The 27,041-nt window shown below is 47.8% G+C and overlaps 1 protein-coding gene and 2 pseudogenes across 1 annotated transcript in view; 1 reads left to right on the plus strand and 2 right to left on the minus strand.

The window, feature by feature from the left end:
- Positions 1 to 27,041, plus strand: part of LOC107533723 (phospholipid hydroperoxide glutathione peroxidase GPX4 pseudogene) — a 65,466-nt pseudogene that overhangs the window by 24,813 nt on the left and 13,612 nt on the right.
- The window catches only part of APH1B (aph-1B gamma-secretase subunit), a 174,919-nt gene that overhangs the window by 19,907 nt on the left and 127,971 nt on the right, over positions 1 to 27,041 (minus strand). The gene's annotated exons all lie outside the window — the stretch shown is intronic.
- LOC148094113 (U6 spliceosomal RNA) lies at positions 5,405 to 5,503 on the minus strand (annotated as a pseudogene).

Consider the following 27,041-nt stretch of genomic DNA (forward strand, 5'->3'; position numbering starts at 1 on the left):
TGGGAAATGCCAAACTGAACAGAGAGGTGGTGGCAGCCGGGGAGGTTGGCGGTAGAGCCAACTTGCTGCTATCCCTTAAAGCAGTGGTTCTGAGAGGGGTCCCAGGACCAGCGGTGTCAACATCACCTGGGTTTGTTAAAATGCAGATCAGCAGGTCCCCCGCCCCACCCCCTCCCCCCAGGCCTACGGAATCAGAAGCCCTGGGAGTGGGACCCAGCCGTCTGTATTCCAATGGGCCCTCTGGGTGATTCCGACGCTCGCTGAAGTCTGAGAACCATAGGCGTGGCGGGTGTGTTTGTTCCCTAACCCGAAATCTCCTTCCGTTTTGAAGCGATGGGAGATGGCATGACGCTGGAACGGTCGTAACTTTCAGAGACAATATCTGAGCTCAGAGCCTGGCTGTGCCCCTCAGTGGCAGTGTGGCCTTGGACAGATCCATTGGCCTCTCTGAACCCTGATTTCCTCAAGTGTAAAATCTCTACCTTGCAGGATTCAGTGGTTAGGTTTAGAGAGAATGTAGCAGAGTGCCTGGCACATAGTAGGTGCTCACCATCACTACCATCGTCACCTCCATGACGAGGAAGAAGCATGGGCAGGAACAACCACAGATGCACCTAAGGAAACGCCTCGGGCCACACAGGACGCATCTTGCTCCACGAGTGTTTAATAAGCTGCTCAGGATGTTACTTGGTGCCACCTGTCACCTGGCTACATCCTCATTAAGCTAGGAACGACTTAAGGACAATAATTACTTTCAAATTTGAAGCAAAACTAACTTCCCTATCTAATTTGGATATGGCAAGTGGAGCCGCAAGGAGAGAAATCATTCTCACTGTACTATAACCCAGACATTTCCCACCCTACCCGCTTTCCCCTTTCCTTTTAGATAAGCCCCTTAAGCACAGAGAAGCACTGGGCAAATATTTGTTGAGCGCTGAGCAAATGGATTGACTCAATTTGATTTGAAAATGTCCAACTGTTGTGCAATATAAGGAAACCAACTTGTGACCAGGCCTTTAGGCTCCTGGGGAGGAAGCGTGGTGGGACTGGCCATAGTACTCACATGGGAATATGTTGAAATCTGGGGAAATCGGGCGCTGAGGGGCACTGGGAGGTGCCAAGAGGGCTGGGACAGGGGAAGTAGGTGGTTTTCTGAACTTAGCAAAGGCCTTTTAGTGGCCCTCAACCCCTGGCTGTCCACGTGCCCATGCCTGCTGCACCCTCCAAGCCTTACCCTTGCCGGCCAGTCAGCTGTCCAGTGGCCTCTGCAGTGCAGAGCAAACTGGAATCAAAGCACCGAAGCCAGGCTGCCAGGCGGCCTCCTCTGGCTCAGGTGGAAAGGCACTAACTCAAGCCCTCAGCATCTTCGTTCCCCCGAGGCGCTGCAGCAGTCACCTCCTGGGCGTCCCTGCTTCTATCCCGACCTCCTCCGCTCGTCCTCCCCACTGTCTACTACACAGATCTTAGCACGCACGGCCCACTCTCCGCTCACAGGGTGAAGTCCCAGCGCCCTGGAGGGCACTCAAGGTCCTTTGCAATTCGGTCCCAACTTACACGTCCAGCTTGACTACCCACAGCCAGTGTCTCGGCCACGCATAACTCCCCCTGCTAGAGCCCTGCTCTTTCACACTCCACGGCCACTGACGGACATGCCTGTCCCCCTGATGTCTGCCTGGAGGACCTGGACACCTCTCCCCAGAATCTGCTCTGGGCAGCTTTCTGCCAAGCGGGCCCGCCAGCACCCGGTGGCTCCCTGCATGCTTTCCGAAGTCTTTACTCGACCTGCGATTCCCTTTTCCGACCCACAAATTCCTAGTGTCCAGGACTTGGCTCTACTACTGCTTTAGAATTTTTTTAAAAAGCAATTTCTTGACATAATTTCAGACTTAAAGGGAAGTTGTAAGGATAGTACAAAGAATTCTTGTACGTTTTCCACCCAGATTTCCTAAATATTAAGGTTTCGCCACATTTGCCCTAATCTTATCTATCTAGATGTATAACTTTATTATTTTCCAAACTGTTTGTGAGTTATTTGCGGACATCTACTCCTTCAATGTGTATGTTTTCCAAAACCAAGGATATTCTCTTCCATACTTACAGAAGTTATCAAAATTAGGAAATTAACTTTGATACCAACTATTATCTAATGTACAGATCTTACTCAGATTCCAAAAAGTATCCCAGTAAAGTTCCTTACAGCAAAGGAACATCCCGGGGGACGCACTGCATTCAGTCGTCATCTCTCGTTAGGGTCCCTTAAACTAGACAGTTGCTTGGTCTTTGTTGCTGTTGGTCTTTCATGACCATTGACATTTTTAAAGTGTCTAGGTAGGTATTTTCTGGAAAGTACTTCATTTTGGTTTTTTTCAATGTTTCCCCATGAGGGGTTCGTGTTGTACAGGCCTGGTCAGAATATCCCAGAGGTGATGCTGTGTCCGTCTTTGCGTCATAGCAGGAGACACATGACGGCGTTTTGTCCCAGCTGGTGATAACATTGTCACTTGGTGGATGTATTCACATGCATGACTTCTCCCCTGGCCCATGAGGCCCTTCTCAAGGTCAAGGAGGGGCTCACCCTGAGGTCCAGTACCTGAAGCTGAGGTGATGCAGAGAGGTGAGGAACGACCGTGACTCAGGCCTGCTCCATGGCTGCTTCTCAGCGGAGCCTCAGGGCAGCCCTATCATTCAGCCGCAGCTCTGCTCACTGCGCGATGTGCCCGAGGAGCCGAGTAATTTGCCTAAGGGCCCTTGACTGGTAAGCAGCAGATCCAGATTCAAATCCAGATCTGCTCACCCCTCCCTAATGCCCTGGAGATAAGAGACAGTCAACAACATCCATTGTTTAAAAAATGTTGTTAATGAAAAAATCTAACACCAAGACCATCAAAAAAAAATTTTTTTAACACCTTCCTACATCAGTGAGGATGGTTTTTATTCATTTATCCCATCAACAAATATTTGGATGGGTCTATTATGTACCAGGCAGTGTTATAGGTCACAGGGGTACAGCAGTGAACAGAGAGCTCGCATCCTACTGTAGCAGGACTCTGCCAATAGCCGCAAATCCAACTAAAGCGGCTTCAACAGCAACAAGAAGGCCAACTAACTGTAGAGCAGCTCCGGGTCCACTGAGCAGATCAAAGATATCAGGGCTGGTTTGATCTCTGGAATTCTCTTAGCTTTCCCTTTACAGAACAAGATGTTTGCCTTAGTTTTAAGCGTGACCCTCAATGGAAACAAAGGGGACATTCCTGTCATGGCCCCTGTATATAGGGAAAAAAAGTCTTGCTAAAATCCTCCCAATTGACTTCCCTTCCACCTCATTGGCCAGAACCACGTCACCGGCCCATGGCAAGAGGGCGAACTCCACCACATGGCGAGAGGAATGAGGCGCCATGCCTCCCCTCCCACCACCCAGACCCCATCCAGGCTCAACCCCCCCCCAAAGGTTGTCAGAAGAGCGGGAAGAGAGTGAACAAAACTGCAATTTTCTTTTAAGAAGAAAAGAAGGGGAAAGGTCGTGGGAGAAAGCAACTGACAATATTTGTCAACCCTCCCATTTACTAACTTACCAAATATTTACAGACCCTGGCTTCTTAGAGACTCTTGTTTATACCAAATATAAATTTGCCTTGTTGCTAGTCCTTATAGTCATTGTATCAAGTTCTACTTTTTACTCACTAAGTTACCTAATGTCTCTACATCTATCCCTGTATCTCTTTGTCTCACTCCAAAATAAGGCCTCCAATTTCTGAGTGTACAGACTCTTAGCCAGGGACAGTTTCAAACAGATTCAAGAACTGGTTCCAGGATGCTCGCGGACCACTGCACAGGGCAGGGGCCTGCAGGGTTCTGCTGCGCCAGCCATTCACCGTTTAGTTCCTGGGTGGGGAGATGCAGCGGAGAGGCCAGGGAGGCTGGGAAGACACTCAGTCCTGCTATTTGTCAACTGGTATAGAAGCATTTATTTCAATATTTTAACAACCAGAATGACTATGCCCATGTGACAAACTGGACATCAGCTCCAACTGGCCATTCGCAGTGTCAGTACAGTGTCTGAGGCACGATCTTCCCTGCTTCTGCCCCACGGTCAGGCATTTGGGCTGCCTCCAGTTTTAACTGCAGCATTAAGCTCAATTCTAAGCATCTCTGTATGCACCTTTGTTATAATTTATAATATATAAAAATATATTTATATGATATATGCGTTTATAGATATATATTTCATATTTTTATTTATTTGTTTCCTTGGAACACATTTCTCAAAGTGGTGTTTCAAGGTCAAAGGGTATGATCAATTTTATAATTTGATACAGTGATTTAAAAAGCATTAACCAATGGTTTAGAAACATTCTTCCTATTTTTTCATAGACTACTGTTGCTGGAGAGCTGGGAGGCGGGTAGGCACTGGAATGAGGAGAGCTGGGCTCAGGCCTGGGCAATGTTACTTTTCAGTAGGGGTTGGGGGCCTGGCAGCCTCTTAGCCTCTCTGAAGCTTGGTTTCTCCAACTGCAAAATGGGGGAGATGCCATCTCTCACAGCACCAGGCATAGTAGGCATCCATTGCCTCTGTCTGTTCCTCACCTTGGCCTGAGGTCCTCACCACCCTGGTCACACCCTTACCAGGGCCCTTTGAGTGAGTGATTAACTCTCAGTGTCCTGGAAAGTGCTGGTTTTGTACTGAAAGGAAGTGTGTAGACTGCCACCTTCTGGTGTAAAGAGTCAGTGTCCAGATGACTTTGGGGACCAAGTTGTTTCCCCTTGTGTCCCTTTGAGAACCTGCCCCAAGAGTGAAGCTGCAGAAGGAAGGGGAGGTTCTCCCCAACTAGACTGGCCCTGGGCCCAGTGGTGGCTTTACGGTGATATCCCCCTTCTGTCTGTGAAACCTGTGGAGAGAGATGCTGGGTTTTGAAAAAGCTGCTTGTAAAATGATGGTGTTTCGGCGTTTTGGAGATTGGTGAAGGTGCTGGCAAAGGCACCTTTGCAAGAGCAGGTCTTTGTCAGTGATCTATTAGGCCTCCCTTAGAGAGCGCACATATTTAGGCAGCGCACATATTTACAGAACCCTCACCACGTGCCAGACAATTGCTTTGCAAACAATGTTGAGGAAGACCGTCAGGGTTCCTACTGTCCTCCTCTAGTGGGACGCTTAGGGGGTACGATTAATTACTTTAGAATTAATATACTTTTTGCCCTGGCTGGTATGGCTCAGTGGATCGGAGCATTGTCTGGCACACTGAAAGGTTGTGGGTTCGATTCCCAGTCAGGGCACACACCCAGGTTGCGAGTTCGATCCCCTTTGGCAACCAACCGATGTTTCTCTCTCACATCAGTATTTCTCTCCCCGCCAAAAAATCAATAAACATATCCTTGTGTGGATTAAAAAAATTAATATACTTTTTAAAAACAGATGAGATGCTTTATGAATTTGCATGCCATCCTTGTGCAGGGGCCACGCTAATCTCCTCTGTATTGTTAGTATATGTGCTGCCAAAGTGAGCACCGTACTTTCTTTTATTTATTTAAGACAAAATGGCATCTATAGCAGAAAAATTTAAAACACAATATTTCACCTCTTGAACACTATAGCGACTTTTATTTCACTATCTTCCAGCCCCTGTATGGTTGTATGCACGCTGTTAGAGCTATAATCATAATACGCGATATCCTGAAGTTTGTTATATTTTACCCATAATAAACACGTCTCTATATTGCTACTGAATTTTTATCATTGTCCTTGTGGCTCTATAAGAGGCAAACGAGTGCGTCTAAGCAATTCCTGTAAGCTTTCACACATAGATTGCAGTTTTCTTTTTGCTATAATAGATATTGCTGATGTTAACTTCTTCATGCAGATTTTTATTGCATTACTTTTCAATAATCATGAATATGACTCATTCCCTATGTTGCCATATTGCTTCCCCAAGAGAACTATTACTAATTTACGATGCCACCAATATGATACCAGCGAGTCAATTTTACTACATCAGGTGCATTGAATATTGTTGCTTTCATACATTCTTGAGAATTAATATTTTAAAATCCTGTCCCAAATCTGCTTTAATCTGCATTTCTTTGGATGCCAGCAGGCAGGTTCTTTTTTGCACATGTACTACTTATAATTGCTCTTGTGTGAAATGCCTGTTCATATTGTGGTTACATTTTGAATGAGTTTCTTGTTTGATGTCTTTCCTTAGAAGAGAGAAGAGCAGTAGCAGATTGCAGTATTGCAGCCCAGGGGGTCAGAATGGCACTTCCTGCATTATTCATTGGGTTAATAACTCCTTCTGGAATCTTCCTAAGAAAGCTCAGCTGTTCTAGGATCTGAAGTGCAAGTCTCTTCTGCTGCTCAGAACTACGAAGTGAGGAAAGGGGTTGTATCATATCCTTGGCCGTGCTTGACTCAGTAGTGGAAATAACATAATTTCTTCCTGTTTGTTTAGGAAAACGAGTTGGACACCAGCCTAGGTTACAATAATGCAAATGAAGATTATGTGAGTGAAGAGTTCATTTGTTTCCTAATGACTCTGAAAGAATACAGAGTGTCTCAGTTGGAGGGATCCTTCTGACATGATCCAAACCCCTGACCCAGAGAAATGAAGCGATTTGCCCAAACTCACGCAGCAAGCCAGAAGCCCAGCTCCCAATTCCCCCTGCCTCTTTCCCATGTCCTGAGTGTAAGTGTAAGTGAATCTCTGATTCTCTCCGTCCAGGCACTGCCTCACCCCCTGCACGGGGATTGCCTACCTCCTGGTCTGGACTGTGTCCAGAACACAGCTCTGGGAGTGCTTTCCGTGTTGGGAGTTGGTTTCCCTTTCCTGCACGCCTCCCACGAGAACGCTGGGCCTTTTCTTTCTGGGCCTTAAAGCATTGCACCACGTAGGGTTCTGTGCGGCAGCTAAAATAGTTCGCCAGAGCACAAGCCCTCTTGGAAGAAGACACTGGGCCTGTAGGAAGGTGAGCAATCTGACTCTGTCAGGAAAGCTTTTCTGTTTTCTGCGGTGGTTAGATGAAGAAGGGAACTAACATTTGATTAACACATGCTATGTTGTAGGCACCACCTCTTTTAATTTCTTAAAACACTTGTGGAGTAACAGATTTGGAAATGGCGGCTCAGAGAGGCTGAGTAACAGCTAAGATGTCATTATTTCAGTGATCCTCAGTGGGGGTGGGGACCTAAAACGGCCAGTCAGAATCACCTGGGAGTTTTCTCAAACTACTGATGCATGTTTCCTACTGAGAACAGCGGCATCCTACGGAGCCACCTGCAGGATTTGTGTGCCCAGGTGCCACTGCACAGATGATCTCTCTGGACAAGCGCCAACAAACTGGTGCCCCAGAGCAGGAGGTAGGTAGAAATCCACGGGGAGGGCTCGTAACAAAGACAAGGGATATCCCTTATAGAAGAAGAAACAGAAGGATACCAAGGATTGTGACACAGGGAACTAGAACTCAAGGCCAGAGAAGAGAGAGTCTTGGTGGGTGGGAGGATATGAGGGGCAGGCCCCAGGGCAGGCTGACCTACTCCCGGGAAGAATGTGGTTGGGGAGGGGTGCCTGTGAAGGGTTTGGGGGGCACTTGTGGCAGAATTTCCGTCTACCACACTCAGTACAGAGAGGCAGCAGCTTTGGTAGAAGGAGCATTTGACCAGGAGTTCTAAAACCTAGTCCTGGCTGTGTGACCTCAGGCAAGTCACATCACCACTCTGGGACTCGGTTTCATTATTATTATTATTATTATTATTATTATTATTATTATTATTATTATTATTTTGGTGTCTTTCTCTTTAAAAAAGACATAAAAATAATCTCTGGCTACCTCCCAGAAGGATTATGGGAACTGATTGCACTAACTCATATGAAAGTGTTCTGTAAGTTATGAAATGCTATGCAAATGTCACAGAGGGACTATTAGGTACGGTTCTAATGATTAGGTACAGTTCTATAAGTTCTAATTAATTATCATTTAGAATTTTAGCCCCTCTGTTTGTTTTTGGCTATGTTTTATGAACAAGGTATCCAGCTAATATGTATTTCAGCTACATAGAAAATGCCCTGATAGTGGTCTGGCTGACCTTTAAAAAAACCCAGCTCTTGTTCTTAAAACAGAGTTTTTGGTGAAAAGCTCATTCATGTAAGAATATATATAGTATATAAGTACTACTTAAGTAATGAAACAAACCACAAACTAAACTGATGAAAAAATATTACAAGTACCTGTAAAGCTCCTACCTGTCCATCCCTGATGCATTCTCTTCACTCTCCTGTCCTCATTTTGTCTTAATCTTTCTTTTGTTTTTTAAAAAAATAGCTTTACCACATATATTATCTCTAAGCAAGACAATATTCCATTTTTCCTGTCTCTGAACTTCTTTAAAGGGGATCATATTATGAGTATTCTTCCATAACTTGCTTTTTGCATCTGTGATCTCCCTGTGTAGAGAGATGCAGCTATAAAGCTGTCGTTCATTCATTTTCACTGCCGTATAGTATTTCACTGCAGGAATGTATTATAATTTATTTATTCATCCAACAACGAATGGACACTGGGTTGTTTCCAGTTTGGGGATATTATAAACAACACTTGTATATGTCCCCTGCTGCATGCTCTCCTATGATCGATTTGTAGTAGCTCTTTATAGATTCTGGATGCGACTCCTTTGCCAATTACATGTGTCATTTATCCTGTCCTGGTCGGTCTCCGGCCTGCTGGCCTTCTCACTTGATGTGATTTTAAAATTTTTTTATGAATAGACGTTTTTACTTTTCGTTATGTTAACCTCAGTCTTGTCTTTCATCTTTTCCTTTCACTTTTGGCCATCTTGTTTAAGAAATTATTTTTTACCTGAGGTCAGAAAGACTGATCTGTATTTTCTTCTGTAAGTTAAAAAATTCCAAATCGCCTTCTTAGGACTGTTCTGTCTCCCGAGCGCCTGAATCTTTCCATAAACTGTTTCCGGAAGCCTGAGGTTATTTCTAACCCCGCGGCTCTTCTCTCAGCACAGAGGGCTTTGAGTTCTGACCAACGCCCAGAGAAAGACCCCATTGACGGGGCGGCCGCTGCAGGCCCAGCTCTCAAAGGCCTGGCGCCTGCCGCGCTCTGCAACGGCCTCGGCCCCTAGGGGGCGCCGTCACGCCAGGCACCGAGCTCCCTGCAGCCTGCGGGCTCGGAGGTGGAGCCATCCAGGGGCTCCAAGCGCTCGCTCAGCCCCTGCCTGGGCCGCCCTTGCCCCCCTGCAGGCTGCGGAGTAGCACCTCCGCCTCAGCCTAGGCCTGCCGCTCCCACCCAGCTTCACCCTGGGCCTGAACCACCGGGGCCCAGGTGTCTCTCTCTCTTCTTGTTTTTGAAGGACCTGCACGAAAGCTTCCTAGTGGGTCTTGCTTTGAAATCTGCCCTCCCACCTCTTGCTCTATCTCCTTTCTTGGAATCAGAGATGCTTCTGAGCAATTTAAACCCCCCCCCCAAGTAGTTGAAGTATTTTAACAACCAGGAGGGCTCTATTAGTGCGCAGAGGCTAAACATCTGCCCTGCACTGGCAGCTGAGGATGGAAAGGCAGGTTAGAGTTAAATTGCAAAGGGCTTGAGCTCCAGGGTGTTTGGAATTCCCAAAATAAAGATGAACGTTATTTTTCAGAGACAAAAACTTAGGGAACCCGCAGCCCCCCCACCCCACAATAGCTATCTAATGAAAATGAATGGTTAAATAAACAGTAATATATCTATACAATGGAGTAGTCTGTAATCATTAAAACCAAGTTTCTGATGACTCTTTAGTGACATGAATAAGTGAAAAAATTAGAAGACTATACAGAGTGTAATGCCCATCTAGCAATTGAAAAATATAAAATATTAAGACTAAAGGAACAACCATCAAACTGTACATTGTGGTTACTTTCGGATGATACTATTATACTTGGTTTTTCTTTTCATCATTAAGTGTTTCTATGTTTTGACTTTTTCTATAATAGACACATACTTTATTTTGAATAACATCGCATAAATATTATTTCTCACGAGCAAAGCTTAGACGTGTGGCGTTTGGGGCAGTGGCTGCCACTGCTACTGTTGGATTCTTTCCGTGCAGGTGAATTCCACTGTCATTTTCACAGTGTCCGGGAACTGGGCCCTCAGGTGACTCAGTTCACAGTGGCAGGGCACTGTCTGTCCCTGTCGTATCAGACTCTGCCTGTCACAGAGCGCAGGCCCCTCCTCACTTGTCATAGTTCCTGAAAGGCCCTCGGGAGCCCCTGTAATTCCAGCAACTCCCCTGAGGCTTCTGGGGTCCCAGAGTGAATAGCTACCCGGGAAAGGTACGTGCCCACTGTTAGCATGAGCTCATGAGAATGCCAGAGGTTGACACAGCACTGTGGGCAGTGAGAGCACGTTTGGAGGTAATGTCTCAATTTGTAGACGAGAAAACTCGGGCCTGAGAGAGGAAGGCTCTTGTCCAAGGCACAAGGTTAGTGGCAAGTGGAGATTTAGACCCAGGCCTCCAGGGTCCTGTCATCACCAGCCACAGGCCCTTAGACAGCTGGCTTTCCTGAGTTCTGGTCAATTTTTCTTCCTGCTCTTCAGTGACGTCACAGTCAGATGTAGTTTGGGTTAAAGTTCACTGACTCACTTCTATTTCTTGTCTATTCAGTTTTTGGCTCCTTGGGTCTCTCTGACTAAATTCTGATCTTGTTTAAATCCAATTTGGTATGAAAATGCTAAAAATATTCTCTGAAAACAGTCTGGAAGTTCCTCAAAAAGTTAAACATTGAGTTACCATGTGACCTGGCAAATTATACTCCTAGGCATATACCCAAGAGAATGAAAAGCATGCACCCACACAAAACTCGGATGCCCACGGCCACGGCCGCGTCACGCGCAATAGCCAGAAAGTGGAAACAAGCTAAACGCCCGGCAGCTGACGAGCGGATGAACAAAAGGGGCCGCATCCACGCGGCAGGCTGTTACTTGGCAAGAAAAAGGAGTGAAGCACTGATACATGCTAACACGGGGATGAACCTTGGAAGCATTTGCTAAGTGAAAGAAGCTCGTCACTAAAGACCACATGTTGTATGATTCCACTCATATGAAATACCCAGAATAGGCAGATCCATAGAGACAGAAAGTAGATTAGTAGCTTCCAAAGGCTTGGGGGTGGGGAGGACAGGAAGTGACTACTAACGGATATGGGGTTTCTTTATTGAGTGGTGAAAATGTTCTGGAATTAGATGTTGGAGGAGAGCCACAATGAGAAATGTGTTGTAATATAAAGGCCTATGTGTAAGCTAGATGCTTGATCCTAGGAAAACATTTATGAGCAGATCTTCCCCTCTGAAAGGTAGAGTGGACGGGTGGAACGGGTCCTGCCTGATAAAGCAGCTACTCAGATACTAATCTGAATCCCAGCTCCTCCACTAACTAGAAGCCGGGCCTTAGTAAAGTTACTCACCCTTTGTCAACCTCAGTTTCCTCATCTGTACAATGGGATAATAAAGTCTGTCTTGCAGGTAATTGCATGTACAGTGCCTTGTGCTCCATTTGGTTGCCTTTGGTTTTCCTTTCTCATCTTTTTTCTAATCTCAGGAGTTACTCATGCAATATTGGGGGCACCTGTACCCCTTAGAAGGTGCAATACCTTTTGACACCTGGGTCTGGGAGCTTTTCTAGAGTACTGTACTTCTCAAACTGTAAAATACATAGGAATCATTTTTTACCCATAGTTTTTCTCAAACTCTGTAGGTTAGTGACTAGGGCAAGGTGTATCACACTAACATGTATGTCGAATCACTTGGGAATCTTGTTAAAATGTAGATTCTGAGTCTCCGAGTCATAGCCTGAGATTCTAAAAATCTCCCAGGTCATGCTGTTGTTTCTGGTCCCTGAAAACACCTGCATGGCACTGTACCAAGTCACTGGAAGTGTTAAGCTAGAATGATTTATAGAACCTTCCTCAAATAGCAAACTTTGAGTAACTACCTAAGGTAGACAGAGATAAAATAAATTAATATGGGTTTCACAACTAAAATGCTTCCAAAGACAGAGTTTGAGTTACTATAAAATATTTTTAAAATATATTTTTACTGATTTCAGAGAGAGGAAGGGAGAGGGAGAGAGAGATAGAAACATCAATGAGAGAGTCATTGGTCAGCTGCCTCCTGCACACCCCCTGCAACCCGATCGAGCCCACAACCCGGGCATGTGCCCTGATCAGGAATCGAACCGAGATCTCCTGGATCATAGGTTGATGCTCAACCGCTGAGCCACGCCAGCCAGGCTAAAATATTTTTAAAGACCTTTCAGGTGTTCACATAAATATTTTTAGCCTTCCATGGGGTCTGGAGTTGACATGGAAAATTCTAATTTGAACCATAAAAATTAATAGTTGCAAGGAGTGTCAACATTTTCCAAGCACAGCTTACATCTAGTATCTCTTTTCATCCACTTACACCAGTGATTTTCAACCTTTTTTAAATCTCATGACACACATAAACTAATCACTAAAATTCTGCAACACACCAAAAAATATATTTCTTGCCGATCTGACAAAAAAAAAGGTATAATTGTGATTCATTCACACCAATGGCTGTTGCATTGGCTGTTGTCATTTTTTACTTGACTATCTAAGGGAAAAGAGGTCAGTGCTCCTGACTAAATAGTCAGGTACTGCGTGTTTTAGAAGTCCCTGTGACTCACCAGTGTGCTGTGGCACACCTGCTGAAAGTGGCCGGCTTAGACCAAGTCTAGGCAGAGCAGAATAACTGTTCTTATCTTGTAGATGACAACATTGAGGCTCAGCCAGATTAAGTGATGTGCTAAAGTCACTTGGACTGTCCCTGGGTCCTCCCTGCCCCTGGTCCTGTCGCCCTCCCTTTTATGATGACCTGACACGGATTCTATCCAGCTTCAGACCCTCCCTCTGTGCTGCATGTACAAGAAAGGCAGCTTCGGGGGTGAGACTAGAGAACCCCTCGCAAAGGGCATGGTCAGAGGCCAAGATAAAGAGCTAGTAATATTTTTACCCTTCTCCCTGACACCCCCTCCCCCCAATAACTCAGGATTTTAAAATGTCACAGTCTTGCCTATACTAAAACAAGTGTGTCTGGGATGCAAACACCCATCCTGTTATGTCCTGGCGCTTGTTTGTAAGACAGCAGGAAGGTAAAAGGTCTCCAGCCTTGGGCTCACAGAGCATACTCGGGCCTATCCGATTTGGGCCTTGAGAACACGCAGGCTTTGGGGGGGGGGGGGGAGTGAAAGTGGGGGAGGGAGCAGGAACCATCCCTCTTCAGAGCTGGAGCGTATGCGTGCTAATTCATCAGTTAGGCACTCATGAGTCTAAGGCTGTGTGTGATTTTCAACCTTGAAGCTTTCAAAATATTGATGCTGGGGCCCTACCCCCAGAGATCTGCTGTGGAGCTAGGGTTTTTTAAAGTTTCCCAGACATTCGAATAAATAGCCAGGGTTGCAAATTCCAACTAAGGTCAAGGAGTTGAACAGATCCCCCTACCTCAAGCCCATAGGCAGGTTACTTCTCTCCATTCCGTCCTGTGTCTAGAGGCTTTGCTCAGCCTGAATGAAAAACGTCATGTGAATTCCATTCTACACAAATTTAGTTGTAGGTATGAAATGTGGGCTGGAAAGGAGGCTGACTCATGTTTTGGCTCAACCACTTGCTATAGGAAAGGCAGTACCTGGAAGGGGTTATGGGCATGCTTCCTGGGCTTGCATTCTGGCCCCACAGCTAACTAACTAATTTAGTGATTCTGGACACACTGCTCAGCCTTCGTAAGCCTCAATTTCCTTATCTGTGAAATGGGGCTATAGGTTGTTGAAGGGAGGCAGAGCTGGAAGAGGAAAAGAGGACACACTTACATGACCCTGGGCACGAGTGTCCTTGTGTTTTGCATTCTAGGTACCTCACTGGCCTCACGTCAGTCCTTGCTTTGAGGGTGTGCAAGGACATAATGCATGACCAGTGCTTAGTGCAACTGCTGGCCTGTGTCAGATGCTCAGTAAATGTTGATTAGCAGCAGGGTTGGGCCTACAAACCATCTCTTAAGTCGGTCAACTCCATTGGCTGCAACCCGTTTTCCAGAGTCATCTCCCTCCCTGTCCCAGGCACCCCACAGGCAGCCAGGAAGGCACTCCTGTCTCTGTCCTGAACAGGTCCCTCCAGCTCTGGTCAGGCCAGCAAGCTCTGCAGCTCTACCAAAGATTGTCTTACAGTCATAATCTTTAAGGCTGTAAGCAGTGGGACCAATCAGGTGACACCCCATCAATGGGAGGAGATGGCAAAGAATGACCTCGCCTTACATAAACTGCACTTCCCCCAAAAGATAATCATCAGCTCCACCCCAATGCATCTCACAGAGACCGGAGGTGGAGTGATGGGGTTCAGGAGGGAGAAATGGGGTGCTGGTTCTGCAGAAATGACGACTGGCCTTTCAGAAAGTTTTTACAGAGGTAGCTGGCTCCACAGGTGGAGTTGCTTTAAAATTGTTAAAAGCTTCCAGTTGTGGACTCTCATGGGCAATCCTGGAAATGGGGAAAGATCCCACTATCATGATATGTTGTTAAAATACATCCAGGCAGGTGCCTCACCAGGGACGGCTACAGCTGGAAGGGGGGCCACCTCTTCTTGGCAGGGGTGGGGCTGAGGTTGGGCTGGGACTTGAAGAAGGAAGGCACCTCTTAGAGAGAGGGGAGGGGCCTTCAGCCTGGAAGGAATGTTTGCAAAGACCTTGGCAGGAAAAGACAAATCCTCTTCAGGGAAGAGTCAGGAGACCCTGCCTGCCAGTTGGCATGTGGGGTGCCTGGGGCAGGGAGGGAGATGATTCTAGAACATGGGTTGCAGCCAGTTGTGAGGGCTATGAGTGCCCTGAAAATTGCCCTGGCGGGTGGCTCAGTTGGTTGGAGCATCGCCCCCTACACTAAAGGTTGTGGGTTTGATTCCCAGTCAGGGCATGTATGGAAGGCAACCGATGAATGTTTTTTTTCTCTCTCTCTCAACATATCCTCTGGCGAGGATTAACCCTGCCCACCCCCACCTCATTTTGCAATGTGCTCCATTCTTTGGAAATAGGAATTGGATTTGGACTCAACCTCTGGTTCCTCTACCTGTGTGACCATGAGCAAGTTAATGTTTCTGGGCCTCAGTTTCCTCTGCTCTAAAATGGAGGAATAATCTTTAATATAAAAAAATAAATGAATATGAAAGTGCTTTGTGAACCATAACACCTCCATTAAAAAGTAAGGGGCCATTATTACTATAAACTAAATCTTTTGATGTATTAGTAGCTTAATGAGCTAACCCTCTCAAGTTACCAAGGCAGTTTGAGGAACTGGAATCACTTTGAAGCCAGTTTGCTATTACTTACTTGTGTGAAATCACTTAACCTCCCTGGGTCTTAGTTTCTTTATCTGTAAAATGGGATCACAACACCAACTTATAGTTTGTTACTGGGTGTCTGCTGAGTGACAGGGCTTGTTGTACTGACCACGGCTGGAGTGGGAGGAGGAAGGGGGGTGAGGGTTGAGCTTCAAGGTGAGAGGGCACAGGGCAGGGATTCTCAATCTTGGCTGAACCTTAGAATTACATGGGGAGCTTTTTAAAAAAATCTTGATGCCCAAGTTGCATCCCAGGCCAATTATATTAGAATCTCTGGGAGGTGAGATCAGGCATCAGTTTTTAAAGCTCCCCAGGTGATTCCAATGTTAAGTGAGGTAATCAATTTAAATCTAACTCCTGCTATTTCTTCTCTGCTCTTTCTTGGGACCATGGCCCAAAAGGGTAGCTAATGGTGGCCACCCTGGGGTCAAGGTGGTGAGGAAGCCACTTCAGGACGGATAAGCCTTTCAGATTCCCTCACACATGAGCAACTGTGCATCTGGGCTGCGTGTTTCCTAACTACAGTTGGGTCGGACTAGTTGAGTGACATCATTTGAAAGCTAAACAGGTCAGATCACAGCACACGGCCGATGCCTCCCCACCCCCTCCGCAAGTACATAGGATCTTATTTTACAAACTCTCCTTAATGATAGTTATATACTGAAATGTTGTTAAATCTGCCTGTTCAAAACATCAACAATATACTTAAATGTATAATAAGCACATTATGCATTTGACCTGGGGTTAGACGGAGAAGTGTCATCTTGACCGCAGGTCGCGCTGGGGCGAGGCTTCCAGGAGACCACGTGGGCGCTCTCCAGCCAGGCCCTCCCGGGCTGGGCTGGTCCCTGGCCCACGTTTGAGTAATTCGGGCTTGAGAATTACAATGAGGCTTTGTGCCTATGTTATGTTCTCGCTAGCACATTTTTGGAGTGCCTCTAATTTAATGTCTGAACCCCAGAGTTGGAGAGCTGCACCCCCTTGCTTTGTCAAAGGGGTGGCAAGAAGAGCCAGAGCAAGACCCAGGAGTCTTGGCTCCTAGGATTCCCCTCTCGGCCTGGAGCAGATATCTTTGCTTCCTGGAGATCTTTCCCTTTCCCAGGTAAGTGCCTGAGCCCACCTCCAATGAGGCCTGTTGCATAGATCATGCAATAAGTAGTGCAGATGGTTCTCAAATTGTCTGAACACCCTGTGGCAGAACACCCGGAGGGTGTGGCACTCTTCCAGCTATGGAGTATTTATCACCTACTATGTGCCAGGTGCCTTATATGCATTGTTGCGTCTAATTACCCCTACACCCTGCAGGATGGGCATTAACCCCAATTATTTCCCAATGATAAAACCAAGGCTCAGAGAGGTGAAATAAGTTGCCCAAAGTTACACAGCTAATAAGTGGCAAGACCCAGACTGGAACCCAGGACTGACTGACAGACTCCACTCTCAACACTAAGCTACACTAACTAGTCCATGTGACCCAAGTTAGCAGCAGCAACCCCCCCTCCTCTGGCTTACAGAAATATGAGGATTCATGAGCAAGTCTTTCCTTTCCACAAAACAATCAAAAGGGTAGTACTTGCAGAAGTCCTACTGTCCTTCCAGAATGATTTCCTCTAACCTCCGTGGCCACCACCACACAAATGTGACCAACAGTCACATAACAAGCAGCAAGAAAAGGCTTTTCTTTTCTCTTTTTCTTTTCTTTTGGTTCATCTTCACCTGAGGATATTTTTCCATTGATTTTTACATAGAGTGGAGGGGTGGTGGTGGAGAGAAACATTGATGTGAGCGAGACACATGGACTGGTTGCCTCCTGCAGGAGCCCTGAGGCTGGGGTGAGGGATTGAACCTGCAACTCAGATACGAGCTCTTGACTGGGAATCGAGCCCACAACCCTTTGGTGTGCAGGCTAACGCTCTAACCACCGAGTAACACCAGCCAGAGTACAAAGGCACTTCTTTCACTCTGCGTCGGGGCCTGTTCCCAGCCTTCTCTGGAAAGCTCATTGTAGGAACATACCTAGAACTCACCATGAGCCATCTAGACGTGTTTCTGGTTTTCACTCTCATTGTGGCCTCTCTGTGTCTGTGCCCATCCAGCGCTGATCCTCCCTGAGCAGCAGCGGCTAGAGTTGTAATTAATTTATCTTAACATCTAGTCTTGATTTTTTTGCTCAGGGTAGGGGTGGGGTGGTGGTTGCTTAAACAACAAACATATTTCTCCCAGTTCTGGAGATGGGGAAGGCCCAGGTCAAGGTGCCAACAGACTCAGTGTCTGGTGAGGGCGGGGAAGGACACAAACATTCAGTTTATAGCAATGGAAAATTCCTGAGGGCCGGGATGTGATCGGTCTTTGTTTCTTTCATTCCTAATTTGGGAACCCACTCCAAAGCCACTGAAGCACCACATAAGCAACTGGATGGTGATTTACCTGGATGCAGAGTGAAAACTGACCATCACGAGCAAGACCGGGACAAGGAACCCAAGCACTACAGCGTGTTTACCTTCTCTCCTCCCCCCAATTCTCTTTTCCTTCCCTCCTCTCTCTCTCTCTGTGCCTTCCTCAGATTCACCACATTTCCTGTCTCCCCTCCAGACATTCATTTCCTCTTTTCCTCCCTGTCATCCAGTCTTGATTTTTAAAAATTTACGTCCATAAAATTACACTCACAACATTAAAGCTGGAAAGGATCTTAAAGATTATGCATTTAAATGTTTACCCTTTGTTCACAGTTGGGGAAACCGAGGCCTGGAGTTTAGACACCCACTGAGGTAACACCATGAATTAGTGGTGAGACACAGTATTAACTACGAAAGGCTATAGCCACGGGCTCCCCTTCCCCTTGTTGATCTGTCCCAGAGTTTCATTCCTCTCTGACACTTTGATTCCTTTTCTAGAACCTACTACTGGGAACCCTCCATCAAGAGATGAGGCAAGGTGGGCAGGACGTGTGGCATCACGGGTGGGTATGGCTAAAACGTTGGCCCCGTGCCCGCCCACGGGAAAGGCACTCACTAAATAGGAGCTAATGTTTGTGCTCACTGACTTGCCAGGCTCGAAGAGTTTATTTTCAAAGAGGATCCTGTAGCAGCTCCATTTGAATGTGCACAGGGAAGGTGAAGAATTTCCACTTCTTCCATTGTAACTGCTCGGATGTGCACACGGAGTTCACAGTTAGTCACTTATAATGACAGTTAGTGTCCCTCCAATGGATATTGATCCAACATTGCCCTTCTGGGAGTGCCCACATTTCAGTGCCACAAGGGAAGGCAGAGTGTGTGAAAGTCCTTTAAGACATTATCTTTCATGATCGAAAGAAACAGCTCCCATCTTCAAGGCACTTTCAGATGGTGACTGCTTTCAAAGTCAGGCACCACAGAGCTCAGGACAGGCGATCTCATCAGCAGTTGGCATAAGTCCTTATGTTTATAAGATACTTTCAGTTTTCAAGGCATTTCCCGTAATCACTGCAGTAACCTTGGGAGAGGCAGGGGAGCCTTCTACGCGATTTACAGATAAAGAAACTGTGGACTAAAGTTACTCAACAGAACTGGGGCTGAAGTGTCTGATGTTTCCCAGAGAGCACAGTGATCCCAGTAGCTATAAGAGGAGAACCTGGGTCCGCTCAGTAACGTTTACTACTTACTGCAGGAGCCAGGCGCTGTCTGAGTGTTAGGAAGGACAGGGAAGGGGACAGACATGGTGCTGCCTTCACGGAGCCCAGGGTTTAATGGAGTTTGACCAGGAGAGTCACGCTCCATCTGCAGTTTGTTCCTCTGCTGGGGTGCTTGCTCTTCCTAACCTGACCTTAGCACTGGGTCCCTGCTGTGAATCTCTACCGGCCCCGCTCCAGAAAGGGCAGCTCCTCTTGCCCAGCCAGACACAGGCCTCCTCCAAGCCCACAGCTCCCGGCACTTCCTTCCCTCAGTGTGGTCAGCTGGTGCCCACAGACAGCCAGCGATCAGAGCCCCACACGTGTCGCCTTTCACGTCTCAGACGGTTGGGGTCTGTGGGCCAGGCTGGAGGCCAGTGATCAGAGGCCCGTCCTCACTTGATCCAAAGCTAACAGAGGAGCCTTCTTGGCGCAAACTCCCTTCACCGCAGCTGCGGTTACGGGTCCCTGGCCATGGGCCCAGCGACTTCTGTGTCAGGTGTTGGAGGTGGAAAAGCAGGGGACAGAGAGGCGGGAAGCTATTTTCATCTTGTCCTAATGGCTTAAAACACCAGTTTCAGCCGTGCCTTATTTAGATGAATAGTCTTGCCCTAAAAAAAGTCAAAGCCGTGACTCAATTGAGCTCGCAAATTGCTCAAAATGTTCTGGGCTCCTGTCTGGGGCTATTCTGAATGTCTTTAGATCGTGTGAGGCGGACACAATGATTCGGCAACTGAAGGAGCTTTCGGGAATCGTCCTCCTGGATTAGGGGGCCAGGATGAAAAACACTGGTGTCTGGGAGCCCAGCTTACTGTTTCTGCCCACTCTTATTTTTAAATAGCATGGCTGGGAGGTTGACCTGCCCAGTCAAAGATCAGTGGTTCCTAGCCTTCCAAAGCAGAGGATACGGGACCTGCAGACATACCAAGGTGAGTCCAGAGACCAGGTCCCACCTGGGGAATCACATACGCTCCGTGAACCAGGGACATGCTCTCCTGCGGGAAGGAGCCACGTGGCAAGGCCCTGCTGGGTAAACACATTAATTTCAAACCTCTTCTCTACACCAGGAGGGCCTGAGGGAAGATCGTGGAGTAGGGTGAGTTTGCCTCTGGTGTCCTGTGCTGCCTTCTGATCACTACACAACCCCTCCCCTGGCCCCACACTGACTTCTGCCCAAGTCCTCCTTCCCCACACAGCACCCTGTGCTCCAAAATGATCTCTTCGCCTTGCCACACCCACCTCAAACTATTGATTTTATTCTGGTAGAGCCCCCGGTGGCAGGAGAAGAATGTGTTTCTCACTTTGTCCCAGGGTCGAGGCTGCCTGGTTGGTCTCAGGAGCTAAGCAGGATGCGCAGACAAGAGCAGGTGTGAGGGCAGATGTGTGGGTTCTGGGAGCTTGGTTCAAATCCTACCGGTGCTGCTTTGTGGCCAGGTCACCATGGTGGAAGGCTCTTCTCCTCTTTGAGCTTCAGTTTACTTTTCTGTGACGACCTCACGGGTCACTAATCTATAGAAACATTTCTATCAATGGCTTCAGACAAATATAAGCAATAATGGTGGGCCCTGCACAAGTTTTGAAATCAGCCTTTGGTCACAATGTCAATGCTGATACTACACAACCATCCTCTCCAACACTGGCAGGCTTGACTAAGTTACAGTCAGATGATGATGACGGCAGTGATGCCCAGAGTGTGTAGCTATGACGGCAGTGATGCCCAGAGTGTGTAGCTGTGACGGCAGTGATGCTCAGAGCATGTAGCTTGCAGGGCAGGCTCTGCAGCCATAAATATTACTATCACTAGTAGTTTACATTTGTAGAGAGTGCTCAGATGCGACATCCAATTTGCATTGAGTCCTACAGCAACATCCTGCGAGAGGCAGAGAATCATACCCATTTTACGAATAAGGAAATTCAGACTCAGATGGATGAAATGTCTTGCCTGAGAGCAGAGCCCAGGTTTTCGGACTCCAACACCCGGGCTCTTTCTATTGTTCTTTGTCACGTGGACAAAAGTACTCTTAAAACTAAACAAGAAGACACAGGTCAATATTTTTGTAAATTTTTGTCAAGGGCCAGATAAAATCAAGCAAAGGCTTAGATGTGGCTTTCGAATGGTGAGCTCCCCATCCCAATGTTTGCACCTTTGCAGAGCTGCAAAGTCAGGTATGACCTTCCGGGTGACAAAGGCTCTGTAAGGATGACCTCAGAGGAATGATTGGGTTTTCCCCGAGATGACTCTTGGGAGCAGTCTGGACTCCTTCTGGGCCCTTGGTGGGTAGGAGGGTGAGAGGAGAGGAAATGAGAAGTCAGATGACTGCGTTTCTTCACTAGGGTTCAACTGTTCTTCTTAAATTCCCACTTCAATTTAAACATTAAAATTAAAATATTTTGTTAAAGGCAGAATCCAATATTCCAACCTGAAGAATGGTTCCAGAAATAAGGAGGAACAAATGCAGCCAGAACCCTCCGCCCGTGGAAACGCTGATGGCAAAGCACTGATTCCTTCATTCTGTGCCTGTCACTCATCCGCCAGTCCGTCCGCACAGCTATTCTTTCATCCAACACAGATTGATGCGTCCGCACAGCTATTCTTTCATCCAACACAGATTGATGCAGCTTTGACTCTTTTTCCCCCCCAATCCTCACCCAATGATATATATATTTTTTATTGCTTTCAGAGAGAGACGAAGGGGGGGAGAGAGAGAGAGAAACATTGACCAGTTGCCTCCCATACACACCGAGACCTGGGATCAAACCTGCAACCTAGGTGTGCCCCTGCCCAGGAACCAAACCCACGGCCTTTCCGTGTGCAGGACGACGCTCCAGCAACTCGGGCCGCCTGGCCAGGACAGAAGCTGTGGCTCCGACGGCCGGTTCAGAGTTGCTGTGGCTCACCCAGCAGCGGCAGTGAGCCGCGGCTAAGAGCGGCAGCCCCGGCGTCTCTTCCCCGGGGCACGGCTGGCTCCAAGGGCACTGTGGCTCCTCACCGTGCCCCTTCCCTCCCGCCTTCCCTTTTCTTCTGGGCCACTGTCCTCAGATGTGGTGAGGATGGTGATTTCCCAAAGCACGGCTGTTATTTTGTTTCCACATTCGGCCCACCTTGATGCCATGTGTTTAATTTCAAGGCACCATTGCCCTCCCCCCACACTCCGCGTCTTAGAAACAGGTCCTCCCAGAACTGCTCTGGGCTCCTCCCCCCCCCACATACAACTGGTTACACCCGCACCCCCTCCTCAGAAGAGCCCAGAGGATGCCTTCCGGCTGGCACTGCCAGGAATCCACCCGCTGGGGGAGTCACATGGCTGCCAGGAGCATGAGGCCCTGAGCGCTCCCCCACTGACAGGAGGGGGGGGCAGGGCACTGCTGGGCAAAGGTGGACGGTGCTAGGCACCCGGAGGGGGGAGACCCGGGTGCTTCCTGGCTCTTGCCCTGGCTCTGCCAGTAAATAACTTGCTCTCAGACCCCAGGCAAGCGGCTTCCCCTTTCCCTGCTTCAGAGTCTTTATCTGCATCTCAAGGATGGGCGCCTGCTTTGGCTGCAGGGCTGTAGGGAGGACCCCTAGCGGGAGTGAGATGTCACACGTTAAAAGGTTCAAGGCCTACCTAACAATTAATTATTATGAATGACAGATTGCCGCAGGGACAAAAGAGAGGCCTGCTGATACCCCCACCACTTGCTCATGCTTTTCTGCGGCCATGAAATGAGATGAATCAGCGCTGTGATCCGGCGCTGCAGATTCATGCCCAGACAGTTCTAGAAACGGCTGAGAAACCAGAAGTCGATCACACAGTAAATTCACAGGGCAAGTACTTAGAGATGGTATCGCTGACCATACCTATGGTTGTAAAAATGCAACACGGTTTCAAAATCTTTAGCAAGTGTCTTAAAAGGCACGGGTGAGAACATTCATCTGTGTAGGTAGGTCTTTATACTTTTTTCTCTCATTGTCTGCGCATACAGCTGTTTCTTCCTATGTTTATCCCACTCCATTTATTTTTAAAAATTACTTTGCCTTTTTGTTCCCATTTCTTCTGGCATTTCTCCCTTAAACTGGTCATAATTCAAGAACAAGGTTAAAAACAATAATTATTCAAGGTTCACTGTTCTTACCTGTGCTTACTGAGTTTTCAATGCCCAGTCCTGATTTCTAAACTGGATGGATAGAGAGTATTTTATGACCGCTGAAACCATCAGGCAAGGAACCTTATTTCTCACCAACATACTAGAATTTTTTTCATTTTTTACAACAGTGTTTTGAAACTATTTTCAGAAGGTTCTTTTCAGATCCTTAATGAGACCAAATCTTCCTTTTGGGAAAGATTTTTTGAAACAGCCAAAAATGAGACGGATTTGCCTCTGAAGCTTTAAGAGCCCTGTCCTTAGCGCCCTCTGAACAGACTTTATTTCCCTCCGTGTCTCGGGCAAGCTCTCTAGGCTCCTCTCCCCAGGACCCTCCCATGTCTGCCTGCTCAGTTATGGGGCCCGGGAGGTACAGCCTTTAGACCTGAGTAAGAGGGGCGCTCCTCCTGGGCCTTACACGTTATAGGGTCTGCTCTGGCCCTCCTCCAGCCCTGCCCTTCCCATGGAGTGAGGAGTTCATGGGGCCAAGTGGCTGTGCCCAGGGAGCCTATGCCCCCTGCCACTAGGCCATCCTTAGGGCACCAGGAACTCCCAAATTCCCTGCCCAAGGGTCTCCAAGTCCAATTTCAGGGCTTACACAACCTCTTTCTCAGGTTGCTCTATTGCTGTGCTTACCCTCGGTGGAGAGCAGGTCAGGCGGCTGTTGGCGTGTGTATGTGGTTTGCGGGGGGTGGGGCTGGGGTGTTGAAGTGCATTCATCTAAGGCCCCTCCTGGGATGAGACAGAGCTGGGAATGACAAGAAAACCGGGCAGGGGGACCTACAGATTAGGGGCCGGGGGTTGGGGGTTGGGAGCTGGTTTCTTCTGTGGCCAGCAGCTGGCTCTTCAGGCAGCTCCACAAGAGATCTGGGGCAGAGGCCGCCTGGCGGCTGGAGGGAGTTAAAGGCAGTGGGGCTCTGTTAAAGCCTGAAACTGAGATTTCAGGTGGGCCAGGCCAGCAGGGAACAAAGCCCAGACCCAGGGCAAGAGCATAAGGAAAGCCTGCAGAGCCCATTCCAGAGTCAGTTACAGGAGGATCGGTTGAACCCTGGTTAATAAAGGACAGTACTGCCTGGTACGGCGTGAATGACTGTGTCCTCACAGAATTCATATGTTGAAATCCTAACCCTCAAGGTAATGGCACCGGAGGGGGAACGTTTGGAAGGTGATTAGGTCACGAGGGTGGGGTCCTCATGACTGGGATTAGTGCCCTCATGAAAGAGACCCCAGAGAGCTTGCTTGCCTTCTACTATTCGAGGACGCAGAGGGAAGGTGCCAGCTGTGATCCGGGAGAAGGGCCCTCACCACAACCTGACCCTGCCGGCACATTGATCTTGGACTTCCAGCCTCCAGAACTGTTAGAAATAAACTTCTGTTGCTTATTAGCCCCCTAGTCTGGTATTTTGTTATAGAAACCAAAATGGACTATGACAGCCCCCCTCTCATGGAGGGCGCTGCGAGGTGTGGGAGGGAGTCCTCGGTCTGAGGTGGGGGCTGAGACCCGGGGCCTGCTGGTAACAGCAGAGTTCATGCAGTGCCTTCCGAGGCAGGGGCTCAGCTCTTGCAGGACTTCCTTTGCCTGGTGCCCTGCTCTCCTTGGGGTGCTCTGTAGGTTCTGAGATGGGGAGTCTAATGGTAACTAGTGACATGGGGACTGGCGCATATGGACCGAGGCACTGAAGCAGAGGACGGCCTCAGCTGGCAGGGGTCCTGCTCACGCTCCAGTTTCTCTAAAAGCTCCCCTGACTGACCTGCCCCTGGCCAGAACTCTCATGGCTGACAAGTGTGGACCCTGCATGTCTCTGTTCTTTCCGTCCCCTCTGCAGGGCAGGCACCGTTTTCTCCAGCAGTGTGAGTGAGGCCTAAACTCTAGTGGGGAAGGTGGGCAAGAAAGAACTGAACAGATGCCTGTAGACCGCAGCCCAGGGAGGAGCACATGCCGCAAACAACAGGAAGCAGGACGCGAGGATAGAGGCGACTGAGAGGAGTTTTAGGTGATGCGGGTGGGGAGGGATCATGAAAGGCCGCCCTGAGGAGGTAGCACTTGAGCAGAGGCCCCAAGGAAGTGAGGAAGCCATGCGGGTAGGAGCTGCGGAGAGGAGCGCCGCTGGGCAAAGGCCCCGCGGGCGGGCCAGAGTGGAACGAGCGAGGGAAGGTGGAAATGAGGACGGCAGTAGCCGGGGCCGGGTTATATGGGGCCTCCTTGGTTGGTGTGGGGACTTTGGGTTTTATTTCTGGCGACGGGATATCGTTGGAGGGTTTAAAACAGGGCAGTGATATAATATGACACATGTAGGAAAGGGGACACTGGGACTTCTGCATAGAGAATGGGCTGAGGGAGGCCAGGTTGGAAGCCCGGAGCCTCCTGCAAAACTCCAGGCCAGAGGCGCTGGCAGTGTGAACTCAGCCAGGTGCTCTCACCCAGAATTCATGCACTTAGATGGGCAGAAGGGGCAGAATATGTATATTTTTTCATTAATTGCTAACTAAATGTTAGCATTCCCTTCATTGCTAACTATAGGCAACAAATCACATTAACATGAGCAGTGCCTGTGACTTTGTCACTCCTAGAAATCACAGATGTTTTTGTATCACATTACATACAGTGCCTGTAGGCATCTAGACAGATTGTTTACATTCATCTGCTCTGAAATTATAATAATCAGACTTGCCACTAGATCTGTTCACCTAATGTGGTAATAATGAAGCACTTAAGTTTGTTATTTAAAATATTTTGATATCTATATTCAATATGATTGGTTTCTTTTGTAAGCCTCAGTATTTTATTTTATGTATTTAGAAACATTATTCTGATGCAGGGATCCCTAGCTTCCTGGTGAAACAGCTGCCAGAACTGGGTGGAAATAGTGTATGTGGTGGGACCCGATCAGGTTCTGGATGTATTTTGCAGGCAGGGCCCGCAGAACCAGCTGATGGGTGAGGTGTGGAGCGGGAGGCTAAGAGGAATCAGGACTCCAGGGTCTTTGGCCTGAGCAGGTGGATGAAAACTGACAGTGTTACTACAAAGAAGAGGCAGATGAGGGCAAGAGCAGGTTTGGGGGGAGCAAGAAATGGAAAGTTCCATCTGGGGCATGTTGATTTTTGGACATCTAAGAGCAGGGGTCCATTAGACAGTTGTAAATATGAATCCAGAGTTCAGGACAGAGACTGGGGCTAGAGATTCAATTTTGGGAGGCATTAGGCTGTAGACAGTGTTCAAAGCCATGGGACTGAATGTGGTAAATATCACTTCACTCATCTTCCAGATAAGGAAACTGAGGCTAAGAACAATGAAGTGTGGTACCTACTATGTGCAGAGCCTATCCTTTACTGGTTCTCCTCTATTTCGGTCCCTACTCTGCAGGCAGGCTGAAAATAACCTAGTGTGGCGGATCCAGCCCCTCACATGAGGACCACTGCAAAGGGAAGTTGTCTGATAGAAGCATCTGGTATCAGAAAGATGAAATACATGGTTTCCTCCCATCTCGACAAGTGGGACATCTCCTAATTCGGACCTTTACGAGCCTGTGGAGCCAGTCATTTCATGTGCACCGGACCGCTCCAGCCGCAGCGGTATTTCAAGCCAAGATTACTTCAAAAGGGTGGTAATTTAAACTGCACAGCCAGAGACATTCTCATATACGATTGCTCACATTGATGCTAAACCTCAAACACTATTTACCAGAAACACAGGGTGGTTAGTAATTTTGTTTTCTGACATGAACGCTCCGAGTAGTCCTAACTAACTGGGCCTTGGTTTCCTTATCTGTTATCTAAAGGGTGTTGTGAACATCCCCGAGGCTACAAAGTGAGGTTCCACTTTTCTCTCAACTTGCTTCCCCTTGTGTGAATGCCCAGTAATTCTAGGAAAGCAGTCATCCAGCAGAGGGA

The sequence above is a fragment of the Miniopterus natalensis genome, chromosome 1, assembly GCF_054644295.1.
Source record: "Miniopterus natalensis isolate mMinNat1 chromosome 1, mMinNat1.hap1, whole genome shotgun sequence".
NCBI classification, from domain to species: Eukaryota; Metazoa; Chordata; class Mammalia; order Chiroptera; family Miniopteridae; genus Miniopterus; species Miniopterus natalensis.